Below are 16,169 nucleotides of genomic sequence, written 5' to 3'. Positions count from 1 at the left end.
ACATGCCAGGCCTCTTTCTGAAGGCAGCTTTTTTGTTGAGCAGTGCTGCAGACTCAACATGCACAGTTGGCTCAGGTTTGTGGCTAAATTAGTCCATCTCTATTGGCATGGGATGACAGGGCTCCGTAATATCTCATGGATAGAAGAATTACCCTCCTGCACATCTGCAGCTAAGGCTTCTCCGTGAAACCCGTCTGACTGCAGCTCCCCAGCCTGCAGCAACTATGACATACCCTCTAAATGAGCTGATCAGCTGGAGAGGGGCTGGCGGGGAGGCAGGAAAAAGCACTTACAGAGTCATTCAGGCGATGCTCGTGTCTGGACAGCAGGATCTGTATCAAAAACCAGTGCAAAAGAGCAGAGAGCTCTCCCCAGCCAGTGGGGGAAAATGTGGTGTAGACACCCAGATTTCCATTTTTAGCTTAGAGGGTGTGTTTTTGTGCTTTCAGTGCTTAGGCTGGTATAAAGGGTGGGGAGAGAGACAGCCTTAGGTGAGATTTTGTGTAACACAGGCAGGTAGCTGCAGTCATCAGTAGTTCAACCCCAGTCTTGAGATAGTGTACTGCAGCACTCTCTAGGTCATTCAGCACCAGTTGCTGACTGGTATTTTTCTGAGAAGATCTCTGCTTCTCAAACACTGTATCATCAGCCTCTAGGCATCTTGCTTTCATTTCTCTCTGTCTACTTATTTGCTGTGATTGCAGGTGGTAACTTGGGTAACTCCCATGGAGCCGGGCCTCAAAGACTTCTTTTCCTTTTGTAATGAAGTAGGCTGCTAACACAGGGGGAGACTGGGCAGGGGGTAGGAGACTGGGGTGGCTACACCTCCTGAACAAATAGACACCCTTTGTGCGCCGGATCTGTGGGTTACACATCTCTGCCCTGCTCATATGAAAAACTGTTGAAAGGCTGCAGCCATCAGAGGGGTGTTTTCCCTGTGTGCCAGAACAGCAACACAAATTTGAACAGTGAGATGACAAGAAACCCACTAAAAGAAATAAAGAAAGGATTTCCTGCCTCGCAGACGCTAAAACCCCATTTTGGGAAGTGAGTGGCTGTGAAAGGCATGAGGCCATTCAAAGAATTGGGGCTGTGTGCTACCGGGCCCTCCAAGGGTTTGTCTGGTGGAGGAGGAACAGCTCGGGCTTGCATTAACCCGCTCCCAGAAGGTCTATCTCTTCCAGCCCCCTGAAACAGAGACCAGGCCAGAGATGAATATGAGTTTTCTCTGCCAGTTAATTTCCAGCACAGACTGCACGCAAAATCTTCATTTAAAATGTGTAAATGACAGCAAAATAGCCACAAGGGAGCCAGATTTTAAGAGACCAATTTGCTGCCTGGGTTTTAATGACTGTGCACCACGGTGAGCTGTCCTGCTTCACTGCTGAGCGTGCTCAAGGAGAGGATGAAAGAATGGACAGACAGACAGGCAGGGGCTCAGCAGAGCCTGCATGTCACCCTGGAGGATAAAATATTGTATGTTATGCTCAGAAAAACTGGGAGACGTGGCCCTCCCTTGCTGCTGAAGAACAGAAGGAGGCTTTGTTTCCCAGACGCATGGCTCAGAGCTGCCCTACGGCACGTTTTGGGGAGACTGCTCGCTGCCAAAGGGGGATTGTCTGTCTGGTGCCCTGTGCCTGGTGGGACACGGAGATGATGGGAAGTTCTGCTTCACTAGAGGGCCTCAGCAGATTACTTCCTCTGAACACTCTTGGCAGGTTGTACCCCCAAATGTTCCCCCCCTTGCACTGCAGCTTGCTTGCCTGGGGTGTTTCTCCCTGCTGCCCTTCACTTATTTCTTGCACAGCCCTCAGCTGCCAGCTCTTGTTTCCAGATGTTTCCCTCTGCTTTTCATCCTGCCTGGCTGCTCTCCTCAAAATGTTGGGGTCCAAATACCCCACTGTCAGTGCCTCATGGCTGTCCCAGGATCTGCGTGGGGGGCGCGACAGCCCGTTTGTACCATCCCATAAAGTGCTCTCGGCTGCCTGGAGGGAAAGGAAGATGCAGGCTGGTGTGAGCCCAGCCTCTGCTTTACAATCTCTTTCCTGCCACTATAAATAACCTCGGCGAGAGTCACTTCAAAGGGAAGGGCTGGCGGCGCAGAGGTGGTTTGGGGACCGAGCAGGACAGGGGCGTCCCACTGCCCGATCCCACCCCGGCGCTTTGCATAAATAAATAAATCATGCAGCAAGGGGAGAGGTGGAGAGAGAGGGCGAGCAGAGGAGGTTACTTTGGGAAGCCGCGCAGCTCGCTCATCCCAGCCCCGTAGTTCGGAGGGAGTGTGTCATGTTACAGGGGAGCCACGATCAGCCAGAGCACAACGTCGCCGGAGCAGCTGAGAATTACCTCTCTCTAATGGGGACTTTCATGTGCGAGCTCCTTGCCAGTCTGCGAAGGAACTGAAACTGACAGCTTAGAAAGAATCAAAAACCTACCAGCGAACCAAAAGACTGAAATAGAAGGAAAAAAAACAGGAGGGAAAAAAAAAAATCTTGATCAGATTATTTTTCCTCCCTCGCATTCTTTGCTGCAGTTGGATCCCTTTTTTCTGCACCCCTTTTATGTGTGTGTGGTTTGTTTTTATTTTTTAAAGACACCCCCCACCCCATCCACTTTTGTCATTATTGCTGTCACTTCTGATTTGCTGGCACTGGGATTCCCTTCGACGTTCTTTTTCTATGCCTTCTGGATTGTGCGTCTTGGAGTAGGAGTGAAGCTTTATTTATTCTATTTATTTATTTATTGTTTCTCAGGACAGGGAGGGAATGTTGGAGGAGAAGAGCTGGAAAGGAGTCGACGAAGCAGCTTTTGACAGGGGGTGTGTGGCTCCCCCCAGGAGTGGCGATGGGGAGAGATGCTGCCGCCTCCCTCTCCTGCTGGGCTCGGGGCTGCCTGGCGTGTCCCTGCTCTCTCTGGTGCTGAGCCTCCTGCTGTACTTTCGGACCTCCGATCTGCAGTCCCGGGTGTCCCACTTGGAAGCAGACAGACCCACGCAGCTCCCTGCCTGGCTCTCAGCAGACCAAATGGAGACAGCTATTTTGGGAAGAGTTGACCAACTGCTCAATGAGGTCAGTGTTCTTTAGTTTTGCATGTATAGTTTGTAGTATTATAGGTTTTAGGCATATGCACGCTTGCATAGTCACATCATCCATTTTTTTCCTTTTCCTTAGAATCTTTGCATGAATGATGCTGCTGCTAGGTTGAATTCCCTGTTCCTTCAGGTCCCTCCCGCCTCTCAAACTTGCTTGGCGTTTACTTCTCTCTTCTCAGCCCATGCTGTAGCTGTAGCCTGCACTTTGCAAAGAGGAAAGCCTCAACCCTGATCCTGCTGGGGAGGCAAAAATCTCTAGCCCTTCTCTTCAGGAGTCTTGCATGCTGAAAGAGTTAGAATTAGAGGTTAAACCTGGGGATTCAGCATGGGTTTGAGCCCCGGAAGGGGACAGGTGTAAGGCATGTCACAGCCAGCGTGGCTATGGGAAGAGGTAATTGCAAACACACCAATGTTGTGATGGGCTGGCATTGCTGCTGCACCAGCCCTGACCCCTTTCACAGCTCCTGGCTCAGGAAAATGAGACACACTGGTGTTGCCAGGATGGTTTCTGGTACTGCCAGGGCATCAATATAGAGCATATGGCTATGTTGTACTCACTTGAGTCCCATCCAGACTCCACTGGACCCTGTTCCTCCTCTGGTGATAGGGGAATGCTGCTACTGGCTTCAGCAGGTCAATAAAGAGGGCTCAAAAGCGCAGATTGTTGTTGCTGACACTAAAAGGTGTTGCTGTGTTGATGCTACTGTGGGCTGTCTGTATTCCTCTACTCTGACTGCGATGAGTATTCCTTGCCTTGTTGGGCTTTGAAGTGGTGTTGACATGCGTCAGGGAGCAGATGGTGGCTCATGTTGCTGAACTCTCCAGACAGGTCCCCACTGGACTGTTCCCACAGCTCTAGGAGAGGCTTGGGGGTGAAATTCAGGGATGGAGCCATTTCCACCCAACTCTCCTTTTCTCTGTTTACTCTAGCTTTGGCTTGAGTCATGCTAGAGAGATCCCTGGGCTAGCCCAAAAACTCTTTGTAGCTGGAAAAAAATCTCTTTTGGGCTGGTATTACCAGATGACGCGAGGAATGGGATGATCAGAGTGCTGACTACTGGGACCTGCCGCCAGGTCCCTGCTGCCTGGCACCAGGGGTAACCTGGACCCCCTCCTGCTTTCTAGGAGCAGTGAAAGTCTGCGGTGAGGAGTCTAAACCTACAGCTGTCAGGCTCCGCTTCTGTTTATGGGTCTTGTGAGAGCAGTCCCTGGATCTGCTGGGGTGTGCAGCCAAAAGCTGTGAACCTTGAGTTAGCAAACACTGCAGGAGCTGAAGGATACGGTTTTGAGTTGCTTCTTTGGATGAGGAATAAGGGAAAGACAGGGTCCATGGGGCAATATCCTACTTTAAAAAGGGGTTTGGGGAGGCAGAAGTATTGCGAGTGATTGGATCTGTGCCCTGTGGTTGCACTCTCAGGCAAGGACTCTTTCCCTGCCACCAGGCAGGGGATAGTGCAGCAATCCCTCTGTTGCTGCTGGCATAATATCTGCTGTGAAGTCGAAGTTTATCTCTACCGAGATTTGAGAAGTGCCTCCCAGGAATGGTGCCTGGGGCCGGATGGCCCTGTGTCCTGCTGGCTCTGCTGGCTGCGACACCTTTCCACCTTTTTATAGCTCAGCTTAGCGAGGAAATTGGGGTCTCATGATGCCCATGTGCCCAGCAGCACCCCTGTTTCCGGAGCAGCTCCTCCTGTGCTCCTAGGGGTGGCCACAGTCCCCACTGCAGCCAGTGTGTGGGGAACAGCTGTAGGACAGGAATGACTGCTTGAGGGGCCAGCACTTGCTCTGAGTACTGCCAGGGTTACCAGCTTCATCCTGAGCCACAGCTTCAAAAAGAGCTTGGAGAAAAGTGCTGGAGACTGTGGAGGAGAAAGGGTGCCTGGCCCACGTCTCCTGTCCCTTTATACCTGTGAAGGTCTGATGCCCATGGGGGAGGTGGGCTCTGTCCCCCAGGGAGGACACCCTTTGCAGCTGTGCTGCCCACTTCTGATAAGCATTTAAACCTTAGACCTCCACACTCAGCCAGAAGCACTGGCATGACCCAGGCAGTTCGAGCTCTAGGACAAGGGGCTGCTGGTGGACAGATGGTGGGTTGCCCTATGAGGCTTTTGATTAGAAAAGAAAAATTCCGGTTCTCCTTTTCATTATGTCTGAAGTGGGGCACAGGACTGACTGATGAGGGGCAAGGATGGAGAAAAACAGGGTAGGTAAAGGGACCAGGGAAAGGATGGGAGAAAAAAAGTAAGGAAAGCAAAATAAGTTGTGCTGACCATGAGTTGGGGAGAGGGGCTGCAGATGGGTTTGCTGTGATGGACGTGAAAGTGGGATATTCATCTCGCCCTGCTCAGACCCTTGCCGCCTCTCATTGCCACATCCTCACCATTTCCTGGTGTTTCAACCTTAATGGGTTTAACAGCTGCCAGCTCACTGTTATCCATCACAAAATAAAATAGCAAAGCTTTAAAGGAACCCCAGCTTTAGAAAAAACTGATCAGAGGTGGGAGAGAAGGCACAGCACAGGAGCACATTTCTAGCTCTGGTGGCTGTGAAGATGAGCTAGAGGGGTATAACTAAGTAGTCTGAGAGGGCTGATAGAGGAGATCTAAGGTTATGCTCAAAACCTGTACTGCTCTGAGCTGGAGTGTGTAATGCCCTCCGTTCTGGGCCATGACTGTGCCCAGGTGTGCCCTAGGTGTTCCCAAGGATCAGCAAGGGACACCATACAGATTGCACTGAAAAGTGCATATTGCCAAAGTCCTTTTAGAGGCCTTTCTTCTAGATATGGAAAAATAAAGCAAAGTGGCAGGGAGAGAAGCTGGGGTGGTTTGCTTAAGATGTTAATTTTAAGGCAGCTGGTGGGGATGTTTTCTCCATCTCGGAGCCTGGTTTTCGAGCACAGCCACCAGCTGGCTGTGGCAGAGTTTCCATCTCAGCTCAGGAGGAGCGAGGAGAGGGCGGCAGATGCTTTCCCAGAAGCAGCCTGACCAGGGCTTCATTTGCTACTGTGTAAACCTCTGCCTGGTGTAGGCGAATACCACAAGGGAATTTTCTACCAGACTCAAATTGACTAGGTTTTCTTGTAAAAACATCTGTGCAGAATGGGCTAGAAACAGGTAGTACAGGGAGAACTTTAACTCCATGTAGGAATTTGAATTCCTCTGCATTTATGAGATGTCATAAAATCATACAAGGAGCACAAATAAGCTCACTACTGGCATTTGCAAGAGAGGCAAATCTTTCCAAAGGAGAAAACAAAGTCCTTTCCCATGCTGGGGAGCACTTGGTGCTATTTTACTTGCCAAAAGCTCATCAGGGTGGAGAATGGGATGGATTCAGAGCTGTTGCTAGAAAAAGAAATCCCAGAATTTGTGAATTTGTAGAGATAGAAATGTGTACGTGTGATGCAGCAGCAGGTAATCCTGTGCACCCTGGGGGAAGATCAGCTGCCCCTCAGCCTTCTTAGGGGCTTGTATTGAAGGTGTTTGTTGTACTTTTAGTGATTCTGAAGGGGTTCAGGAATCTGCCTGTGAATGGGGAGGGAGCACTGATCCTCATTGCTTTCTCAATAGTCTAATTTCTCTGGAACTCTTTCCTTACTTGTGCAAGTAAAGGAGGGACACTAGAAAACTCTTTCCCTCCTGACTTGAAGTGTTTTTCTCCCCTTCTTTTATTCCAAATCTCAAAGCACACTGCTTTGTTTCCCAGGGTCTGTAACCTTGCTCTAAACATCCCCTGCCCACATCTTTAGCTTAGCATTCTTTGCTCCACAGTTGGGGGATCTATTTTTTTTTCTTTCAGCTTCTCTGGTAGCTAAGTTCCATTTCCTTTCAGCTGCTTGTAATCCTTGTACCTAGATGGTGTTATTTCCAAGCTTTTTGCTCCACCTGGGAGGACTCACTGCTCACTTTTGCTTTGTGCCATATGGTCCCATGATCCTAGGACCTGGGCCTTTAAGAAAAAATGGGGAAATTAGAGGTAAAACAATAAGAGTTAACAACCCACCCCTGAAATCCTCCTGATGGTTGTAATAGATTATCTATTTAAAATGTGTTTCTCTTAGCAGTTGGAGATAGTGGTGGGAAATGATTTCGCCTCCCCGGGTGACTGCAAACAACTGGGGATGCTAAAGAGCTATTAATCTGCCCCCTTTGAAGAAGTGCCCTCCCTCTCACCTAATCTCAAGTGCCCATCCAAAATAGACAGGCACTTGCAAGGTTTAGGAGAGTGCAGCCATGGTCCTTTAATGTCAGAAGTGATCTTGCTGTCACTGCTCTGTCCACCCGTGTCAGCCCTGTCCTGTCACGCTTGTGGTGAATTAACAAAACCCATGGGAAAAGCCTGTGCTGACTTTACTGCCCATTCCCAGCAAGTGTTTCTGCATGACCTCCTGGCCTTGCCGTCTTGCAGATGGGATTTTCCCTTTCCTCGCACTCAGCAATGTGCCATGGCTCCCTGAATCCACAGAGGTGCAGGTGGGGGCGATCAGCTGTGGCTCCAGCGCTGGCAAAGGATTTCTTTAGCCACTTGTCGTGGTGTAGGGGGAAGATGCAGCTGTTATGTCACTGGATAACGTGACAGATGAGAGCAGGCTCTGCTAACAAAGCAATCCCCTCCATAGGAACTGTTTTCAACCTTTCTGGAAGGCAGCCTGTTGCTGCTCTTGATGTTACAAGCTCCAGGTATCCCCCAGATGAAAATGCAGATCCCAGGAAAGAGATTGCTAACACTAGATTTCCAGAACCCACCTCCTTTTAAGATTTCCTCGCAGAAACCAATCTTGCCCTAAAATTGAATGGTTTTCTGTTGCTTGGGAGTGAAAGTTTTCTCTTGGAAATAACATTTTTAGAGGGATGTACATTTGGTTTGCTCTCCTGAACAAAGCCAGCTTCTTGTGTTGGACCAGGCAATATTTTGCACAGTGGAAATGAGGGAAGCAGAAAAGGCTGGGGGGTTTGTTTTGTTTTGCCATCTCCACCCAAAGTTGAACTGAGATCTCCAAGAGCCAAGGATTTTTTCTGTGGCAGTGTTTGTTTAATAGACTGTGCAGGGGAATGAACACCAGGTGCTCCTAAATCCCTGGTAGGTTTTGCCTGCCACTAAAGGGGAGCAGTCCCACGGCACCACTGCCCTTTGCACTCCCCAGGGATGTGCAGAGCTCTTGGGCTTGAGGGAAACACGAGGGATGGGGCAGAATGTCCAAATGCTGGTAAGTGTGTGATGGCTGCCTGCTCATGGTGCACAGGGCTGTGCTCCAGCCTGCCCAGCAGCACCCGTACCTCCCTCCCAGGGGCCCCTGGCCTTGAGAAGGCTATTTCAGTTGTTCCAGGTCTTTCCACTACCTTGACCCTGCAGATAAAGCCTCAGGGAAATGTTATCAGCCCTATTCCGTTCCCAGTCATGCTCTAGTCCTGCTGGGTCATCACTTCCCTGTCCAGTTATACTGCTTCTCTCTTTGTAAGCCTGCACAGCAACCCAGCCAAGGCTTCTTGCAGCACAGTCTAACTTGGCCATTCCCCCCTACAGTCCCTCCAGTGTCTCTGCACTTGGTGGGGCAGGGATCTCTTCCATGTTTCCTTGCAGATCTCTGTCCTGTAAAGGTCCCTGTTGCATGCAGGGTGTTTGGACCCTTGTTGGCTTGGCAGTGGCTTTCTGCTCCTGCCATTGCACACCATCATCCCTTCCTTGCCTAAGCCTGATTCGCAAACATGGGAGCACCACCCAAATGTGGCAGTCTGGCGTTGGAGATGTTTTGGTTGGCACATTTCTGGATGGGAATGGGGCTGTGTGTGTCCACACACCAGTGAGTATCCAAATAAAGGCTCTGCTGTCCTGCTTGTGCTCATGTTTGACCACTAGCAGTTAGAAGCCAGGCAGTGCTGCAGAGCAGAGCTGTGCCATCTGGGGTGGCAGCAGCATGGGAACGTGCCCAGATGCAGAAATTCGCATATCTGTGCTTTTAGCTGAGAAGGTAAACATCGATGAAATGCTCTATGGGAACTGCCAATTTTCCTTGCCTAAAACCCTCTCCTCACCATGCTATCAAGTCAACTTGCTATCAAAACATTTCAATCTACCATGCAAAATAAAGCTCTGAAAATATTTAATTTCTAGTCGGTCACAACAACTGTTAGTCTTTTGACTTGCAATGAGGAAGCCAGTCCTTTCAAAGTGAATAAATGGAAATATTCCAGCCAATTTTGGCTTCCTTCATCCCAGGCGGAAAAAAGTTGATTTACTTTTATCCTCTCTAAAAGAATTTTTCCCCAAACTGATAGAAGGAAGATGCTCAATTACTTGTGAAAATAAAGCAATTTCTATATGATCTTGGGCAGGGCTTGTCTTCTGATAAGGCTATTTCTTTTGAAATATTGGCCCACTTGTGAGGAAGTTCAAAAAACAGGAAGGCTCAGTGGGGATGGGAAGCTGGGCTTGCAGGTAAGGAGGGAAGAGAGAGTGACTCCAGAGCTTAGGAACCCCAGCAGCTCAGTGTTTTCAAATATTTAACCAAGTGTGGTTCGCAGGCATTAATGAATAACCTATTTGGATTGATTTGCATTTTCTTCACTAAATTACGGTTATTTTGCAAAGTCTGTGAGGGGTGGTGGGGACGCTACCCCTGAAGTGCATTTTGCTCAGGACATGGGTTAATTTTGTTGACATTCTCAGCGAGGGAAGATGCACTGACCTCAGGTGGACTTTATTTGCCCTTCAAGAGATATACAGATGGGCCCAGAGAGCAGGAGACTGGCATGCTGGCACCATTAGAAATCCAAACTCATGTATGAAATGATCATTCTGACAAAATTCCACCTTGTGGAAGCTCTTGACAGGTTTTTTGTGTTCTGCCCTTGGGGGGAAAATTAAGTTTCACAGCATTTGAAGATTTCAGGGGATACTGTTGCTGTTTGCATCTTCAGCCATAATCTTCAGTTCATCTTCAGCCATAATCTTGCAGTGAGACCCTTCTGTCTATCCAGGTGTTTCCAAGAACATAAGGAATGTGCTGCAGGGTGGAAAAAGACCTGCTTCAGATCTTCATTTTCTGCCCACTGAGTGGGTCTCCTGAGAAATACGGCTTTGTCACGAGGACACTGTCACCAATTTATTTGCCACTGCTGGCTCTTGGTTTTGTAATGCCTGTCAGGAGGACCACATTTGGAGGCCATTACGAAACTCCCTCAGCCTGCTTTCAATCAAACCCTGCATTTCTAGTTAGGGGCTATGAACTTTATTGCCTTTCTTCGTTCCCAAACTGTTCTGCCCTGTCTCTTCCATCTCTACTTGTGCAGCATCCCCTCCCAGTTCCACTTTTTCAAGAATTTGAGGCTTTGGTTTCAATGGTACAAATTAATCCTTTTTCTGTTTTTCCTCTCTTGGCAGAAATTAAAGTTCCACTTGCCAAGACATCGAGAAGTTCGAGACACATACCAGCGATGCAACTGCCCGGCAGGTAGGGATCCACAGCCGGCACTGTGGAAGATGACAAGAACTTTTATGTCTACATCTCATGGAAGGATTTTTTAATGCAGTCTCCTGTGTGAATGCAAAGTTGTGTGTACTTGCATAATAGTTTGCTCGAGGTATAGGAAATTGATGTGGAGATGTGAGCAAGTTTGGTATGTGCATAGGTGCCAACACTTGAGAGGAACAACAGGAAAAGTGCTAGACATCCAGGTGGATGTCTAGGTAGCCAACAGAGAAGGACACATCTGGAGAGCCAATGTTTCCACTGATTTTAGATACCAGTTTTGAAGTGGTCAGAGGTCTCGAGAAGTGCATCTTTCTTGGCTGATTTTGGAAGGTTTGAGACATGTAGGCTAGATCCAACACCAAAGCTGAATTTTGGTGAGCCAAAATGCCTCTAGGGTGAGAAGATTTGAAGTCCTCGGTGTTCTACAACTATCTGAGGCATGATGCAGAATTAACAGCCTTCTGCTGGAAGCAGCCATTTATGAGGGGCTTGAATGAAGTGGTCACTTGAGGTCCCAGTCATATAACATACAGAAATATTATGGGATTGCCTAATTGCATTATGGTTTTAATCATGTTAATATCAAAAGGCTTTTTGAGACACATCTTCTGAAGTGGTTTCAATACAATAAGTGACAAATTGCTATGGAAAAAACGTTTGTGAATGGTATTTCATTCCACGAGTATGAATCATTCAGCCTTTCTCATTGTCTTTTGATGCATTTGACTAGAAAAAAAGAGAGAAGTTCCAGCTACCACTCATATCCAAAGTTGAAGTTCTGGGAGAATTTGAATCTGTATATTCAAACTGGGTGACTGAAACTTGTTTTGCAAAGAAGGTGGCAGGGAAAGTTATGTCTGGATGAGCACATGAAAGTAGCATTTCCATTTTCAGTTGTTTCCCCTTTGGCTCTCCTTCATGTCCAGTGTGACAGTATCTGGCAGTGAGCTTAGCAAAAGGTATTTAAATGTGGTCAGCAGTTGGGATAAGAGTGGATAAAATTACAGAGGGGTTGTCTTTGCTGTAGGTAAGGTCTCAAAATCATTGTATTTAGACTTGTACAGACATAGTCTCTTGCCAGACTAAAATGACTTTGCAGCACAGCAGCTTGTAAAAGCAAGAGTTAAAGTTCTACAGGTTTGTAGTGGAAAAGAACTAAAATCCAGGATCCAGAACTGTAAAACATTGGAAAAAGCCTGATTTGACTAGTCCAGATCAGGAGTCTTGGACTTTCTTTTTAATCCCAGAAAGAAACAATGGGAGCAATTTTGGTTTACATTTAAAAGATGGTACAAATGAAACATTTTCCAAGTATCGTTTCTCAAAATAACAGATCAAAACTGAGTTCAACTGATTTTAAATACCAACATTTTCCCTTCAGTGGGAGCACAAATCACAGCCCTCCTCCATTTTTAAGTTCTTGCCTGGACTTGAGAAATAAATGCCATAAAACCACAGGAGTGAATGTCCTCCTGGTGTTTCTAAGCCAGCTTGGAAAAGGAAACTTAGAACTTGAATGCAGAGCAGAGAAAAAAGATATTAGTTCCCTTTTCAGGCCATCTGAATGTCACTCCTACACCATTTGTGTAATAGATTAATCTCCCAGGCATTTCAGCATTGAGTTCTTTACACCTGGCTCCAGATACCCACATCCCTTGGGAAGCTTTGGCAGCAATCTGTGCTGGATTTCTCATAAATCTTAGGTGCCTATTCATTCCACTAAGCTCACAGTATTGCTGAATAACAGCTTTGACTCATGAGGACAGTAAAGATAAATGTCTCCTAAGGATTGAGGCTTTCTTTTTACCTGTCAAACTTGCTTGTCTTTGTCAAATATTCTGTGATACAGAAAGTATATATAAAAATTTCCCCCACCCGTCAGCTAATCTGTTGAGGGAAATTGTGAAACCATGGTCTAAAGCTGATGTTGTGGCAGGTGAGGTTTTGATTGGCTTGGAGCAGTACAGAAACAAAGGAACCTTCAACCAGCTGTTGTCTCCTCTTAGACCCTTTGCTCCAGGGTGTTTCCCTTTGGTATCCAGGCTGGTGCAATGCAGCCCACCTGACCATTTTTCAATGTGGTCTCTCTTCCAGCACAAGACCTTGGGAATCCTTTTCCTGTATGCATTTTTTTCCCTGGTGTTTAAAATGCCCCAAGGACCAGACAAGATGACTTTTGCGGGAGACCAAGGTATTCAGAAGCATCAAGATGTTGCAAGACTTGGTGCATGCCTGTTGCTCCTCACTGGCCCACTTCATTGCCCATAAACACATCATGCTCCTCAGCAAAATAGATGTTTATCAGAAATGACATTTGAGTTCACCCCTATCTGTGAGTCAGGTCCCTGCATGGCAGAGAAGGGGAAAAGGAAGATAAGTTCATTTGCTGACCTGTTCGGTGCGGATGTGGAGGTCCAGGGCAGTGTCACCCATTGCCATAGAAGAGCTTCTGAACAGATGGGATTGTGAACAGAAATAGTTTGGAAAAGCTGGGAATAGGAGAAAAAGAAGATTGTGAAGTGTGTGACTTTGCTGTGGCTATCTGAGAGTGTGTGATAAGGATTCTAGAAATAACATGGTCAGGAAAACAACATAGCTGTATTTACAGCAAACAATAAGAAAAGTTTCACTTGACTGGAAAACAGCTACTTCAGATCACTCAGGCTGGGTGTAACTACCTGTGAGATGTTGCTCCTTGGCACTGTGTTTTTTGAGTTTATAGGTCACAGTGGGCTTCTCCAGCAGTGTCTTGGTGGGGAGGACACAGCTCTCAAATTTAACATAACCTATCTGGGTAATTAATGACTTTGTTCCCTTCAGTAGGTAGCCTCTGTCATTCCTTCTGTCCCCACTTACTGCTAGACAGATCTGGGACAACTATGTGCAGGTTGGAGAAGAGAAACACCGGTAGCAGCAATGACTGTACCCAGCTGTTCTCCAGCCCCGGGCCCTATGCTGGGGCCAAGTGTGGGCAGGGAGCTTACACTTGTTTTGGTCTGAGGTTGTTGAATGCATGGATGTGACTTAGGGAATTTTTCTGGGACCAAGCAGATGCTTTTCCATATGGTGTGTGGATGTGGTCGGGAGCTACCTGAGGCTGGAGGATCCTCTTACAGCCAACTGACCTCCCTTAATTTTCTCCATGTAGTAAAAAAATGGTGCAAGGGGAAAGCATTTTGTTTCAGGTTGACAGGGCAAAAAAAATCTTCAGTTTTCGTGGTCTATTCTTGATCCAGTTGCAGATCCAGACTGTGTCTGCCTGGGCAGTCTCAAATAGCCAGGGATTACACCACAATCCCTTCCCACAGCTTTCCTGGCGGAGGTGGGCGCTTGTGTATTTTGTATATTGTGACTCTCTTTATTAGACCGTTCCCATCTTCCTCTCCTCAGCTCTGATTTTCACAGTCCCCACGTGGCTGTTTTTCACTGTGCTGGCTCTCTGCTCTGGTCTTCAATATCCCTTTAAAAAAAAACAAACTGGCTGCTTTCCCTCTGCCTCCACAGTGCTTGTTTTGGTCTGGTTTCTCCTTGGTCAGGTTGGGAGCCTGCAGTGCTGGAGGCGGTCAGCCATGCAAGCAGGAAAGCAGCTCAGAGGGATGCTGAATGGCTTTTCCATCCCTCCCTGTGGCAGCACTCGGGGCCAGAGGAGGGACCTGGGCTGCAGGAGGAGGCAGCTCCCAGGCACTGGCACTGGCAGTCAGAGGAAGGTTGCACAGCCCTTCCACAAACCAGTGTACTTTCTGTTGTTACAGGGGCTTGGAGGATGGTGTGGGGCAGCTGCAAGAATTTTGGCAGTGGCCAGGAGCTGAGGTTTTCTCTGGAATGTCTTTGAGGCTTTGCAAAGGAATGTCCCCTGGGCATTTCTTCTCATACAAAATTTCACCCACTTTTCCTATCTGCCCCAACATGGGGCACAGAGAAGGCTGCTTGACCATCCTTCCTTCAGCTGCGACTTGACAGAAATACCAGCAGGAGATACTGCAACTCAAAATTGTTGCTGCTGTTCCCCTTCTTGCAGGAAAACTTGCAGGAGCTAAGGTGCAGCCATAGCCCCAGTTGCACCCAGGGGATGTGTGCCACTTGGTGCACACACTCAGTCCAGGCATTCTGCTTTTCTTCTTGGCTACACCCATTCTCTGCTGTCCAGACCCTTGACACACTGGCAGCTGCTGGATGAGGCCAGCAAGGAGCAGTGTAGGGCTGCAGTGGGATGTTGGCTTCCACCCAGGATGTGACACCCAGAGCCAGCAGGGCCAGCTGATGGGAAGTGGACTTCCCACATCCCAGCCTGTGCCTGCACTAGGCAGGTGTAGAAGAAGGAAAAAATGCTGGGAAAGGCAGCAGATGAGGGGTTGGTGGGGATGGCTGGAGCAAGGGGAGACTCGTGGGCAGTGTGGGCTGAGCCTTGGCCCTGCAGCATACAAGTAGGATGTTGTATCCAAGTGGATGCATCCGTTTCTAACTTGGGATTTGTATCTTCTCCCCAAACATCTCTGTGGAGATGAGCCAAAAAGGGGGACAATGCCTAAGTCCTGCCTTCTCCCCACATCCCAGCTGGGGTGCTCCATCTCTTGCCAGGTTGTTTTCATGGCTTTTATATTTTCTTGCTGTCATGTTTAACGTGATCCTTTTTCAGCTTGCTGGGGCTGCTTGGACAGATCACAGAATCATAGATTGATTTGGGTTGGAAGGGACCTTAAAAGATGATCTAGGTACACTCCTCTGCCACAGACAAGGAGTCTTCTGTTAGACTAAGTTGTTCCAAGCCCGTTCAACCTGACCTAGAACACTTCCAGGGATGGGGCAGCCCCAGCTTCTCTGGGTGACCTGTGCCAGTGTCTTAATGCTGCTCAAAGGCTCCCATGAGATTAAAAACATTAACAGACTGGTGAGCCCTGAGAGGTGAAGGAGGTGTTTGGGATCCCTGGTGTGGGGTGAGGGTGTGGAAAGGTCAGCTCCAGCTATTTAAACACCAGCAGCCACAAGCTGTGTCAGTGGCCCTGGCTCAGAGCCATGAGGAGGATGAGGTGGGAGGGTGCAATGGAACACCCTTGGCCCTGTGGCCTTACTGTCAGGAGGTGCATTGAACTGGTTGAAATGCTATGGTTTTGTATTTCACCCCTTTTGAGGACAGTAAGTCAGCATGACTTTCTATGCTGACTGTGCAAAAGGTGTTTTCTGCTTTGAAAGTGGCTCAACGCAGCTTTTTGACAAGCGCCGACAAAAGAATTGGAAAAGAGGAATTCTGTCTCAAGCAGCTGCTCCTTGCCAAGTTTTGGGCTCTTTGAATTGTGTTTTCCCTTGGAAGGACTAAGCCCTCATGGCAGGGCTGACCAGAGAGCTGGGATGTAGAGGGAGCAGTGCCTGGGCTGCTGCAATGGGCATCCAGCAGCGCTGCAGCCATGGCAGCTCATTGCCGTGTCAGAAAATGGGGTTCTCTGGCATGCCACCCCCCTTGCACATCTGGAAGAAAAATTGCAGTATAATCATTGCTTAAATACTGCCCTCATTTTTCCCCTGGGAATTCTATTATTCCCTGAAATTTAAATATATTCCCCCATCCACATTTTTGGGCCCTCCAGAGTATATACACACTTCAGCCTGGAA

At 48.1% G+C, this 16,169-nt stretch overlaps 1 protein-coding gene across 1 annotated transcript in view; it reads left to right on the top strand.

The window, feature by feature from the left end:
- The first annotated feature begins 1,884 nt into the window (after positions 1-1,884).
- COL13A1 (collagen type XIII alpha 1 chain) overlaps positions 1,885-16,169 on the top strand; it is a 93,338-nt gene continuing 79,053 nt past the window's right edge. The window contains exons 1-3 of the mRNA XM_077784784.1: positions 1,885-3,068; positions 10,472-10,541; positions 12,657-12,753. The gene's annotated coding sequence lies outside the window, so the exon portion shown is untranslated. The remainder of the gene's footprint in view (positions 3,069-10,471; positions 10,542-12,656; positions 12,754-16,169) is intronic.

Source organism: Lonchura striata, chromosome 7 (assembly GCF_046129695.1).
Source record: "Lonchura striata isolate bLonStr1 chromosome 7, bLonStr1.mat, whole genome shotgun sequence".
NCBI classification, from domain to species: domain Eukaryota; kingdom Metazoa; phylum Chordata; class Aves; order Passeriformes; family Estrildidae; genus Lonchura; species Lonchura striata.
Note: the sequence above shows the minus strand (reverse complement) of the source record. Positions and strands in the feature narration are given on the sequence as shown.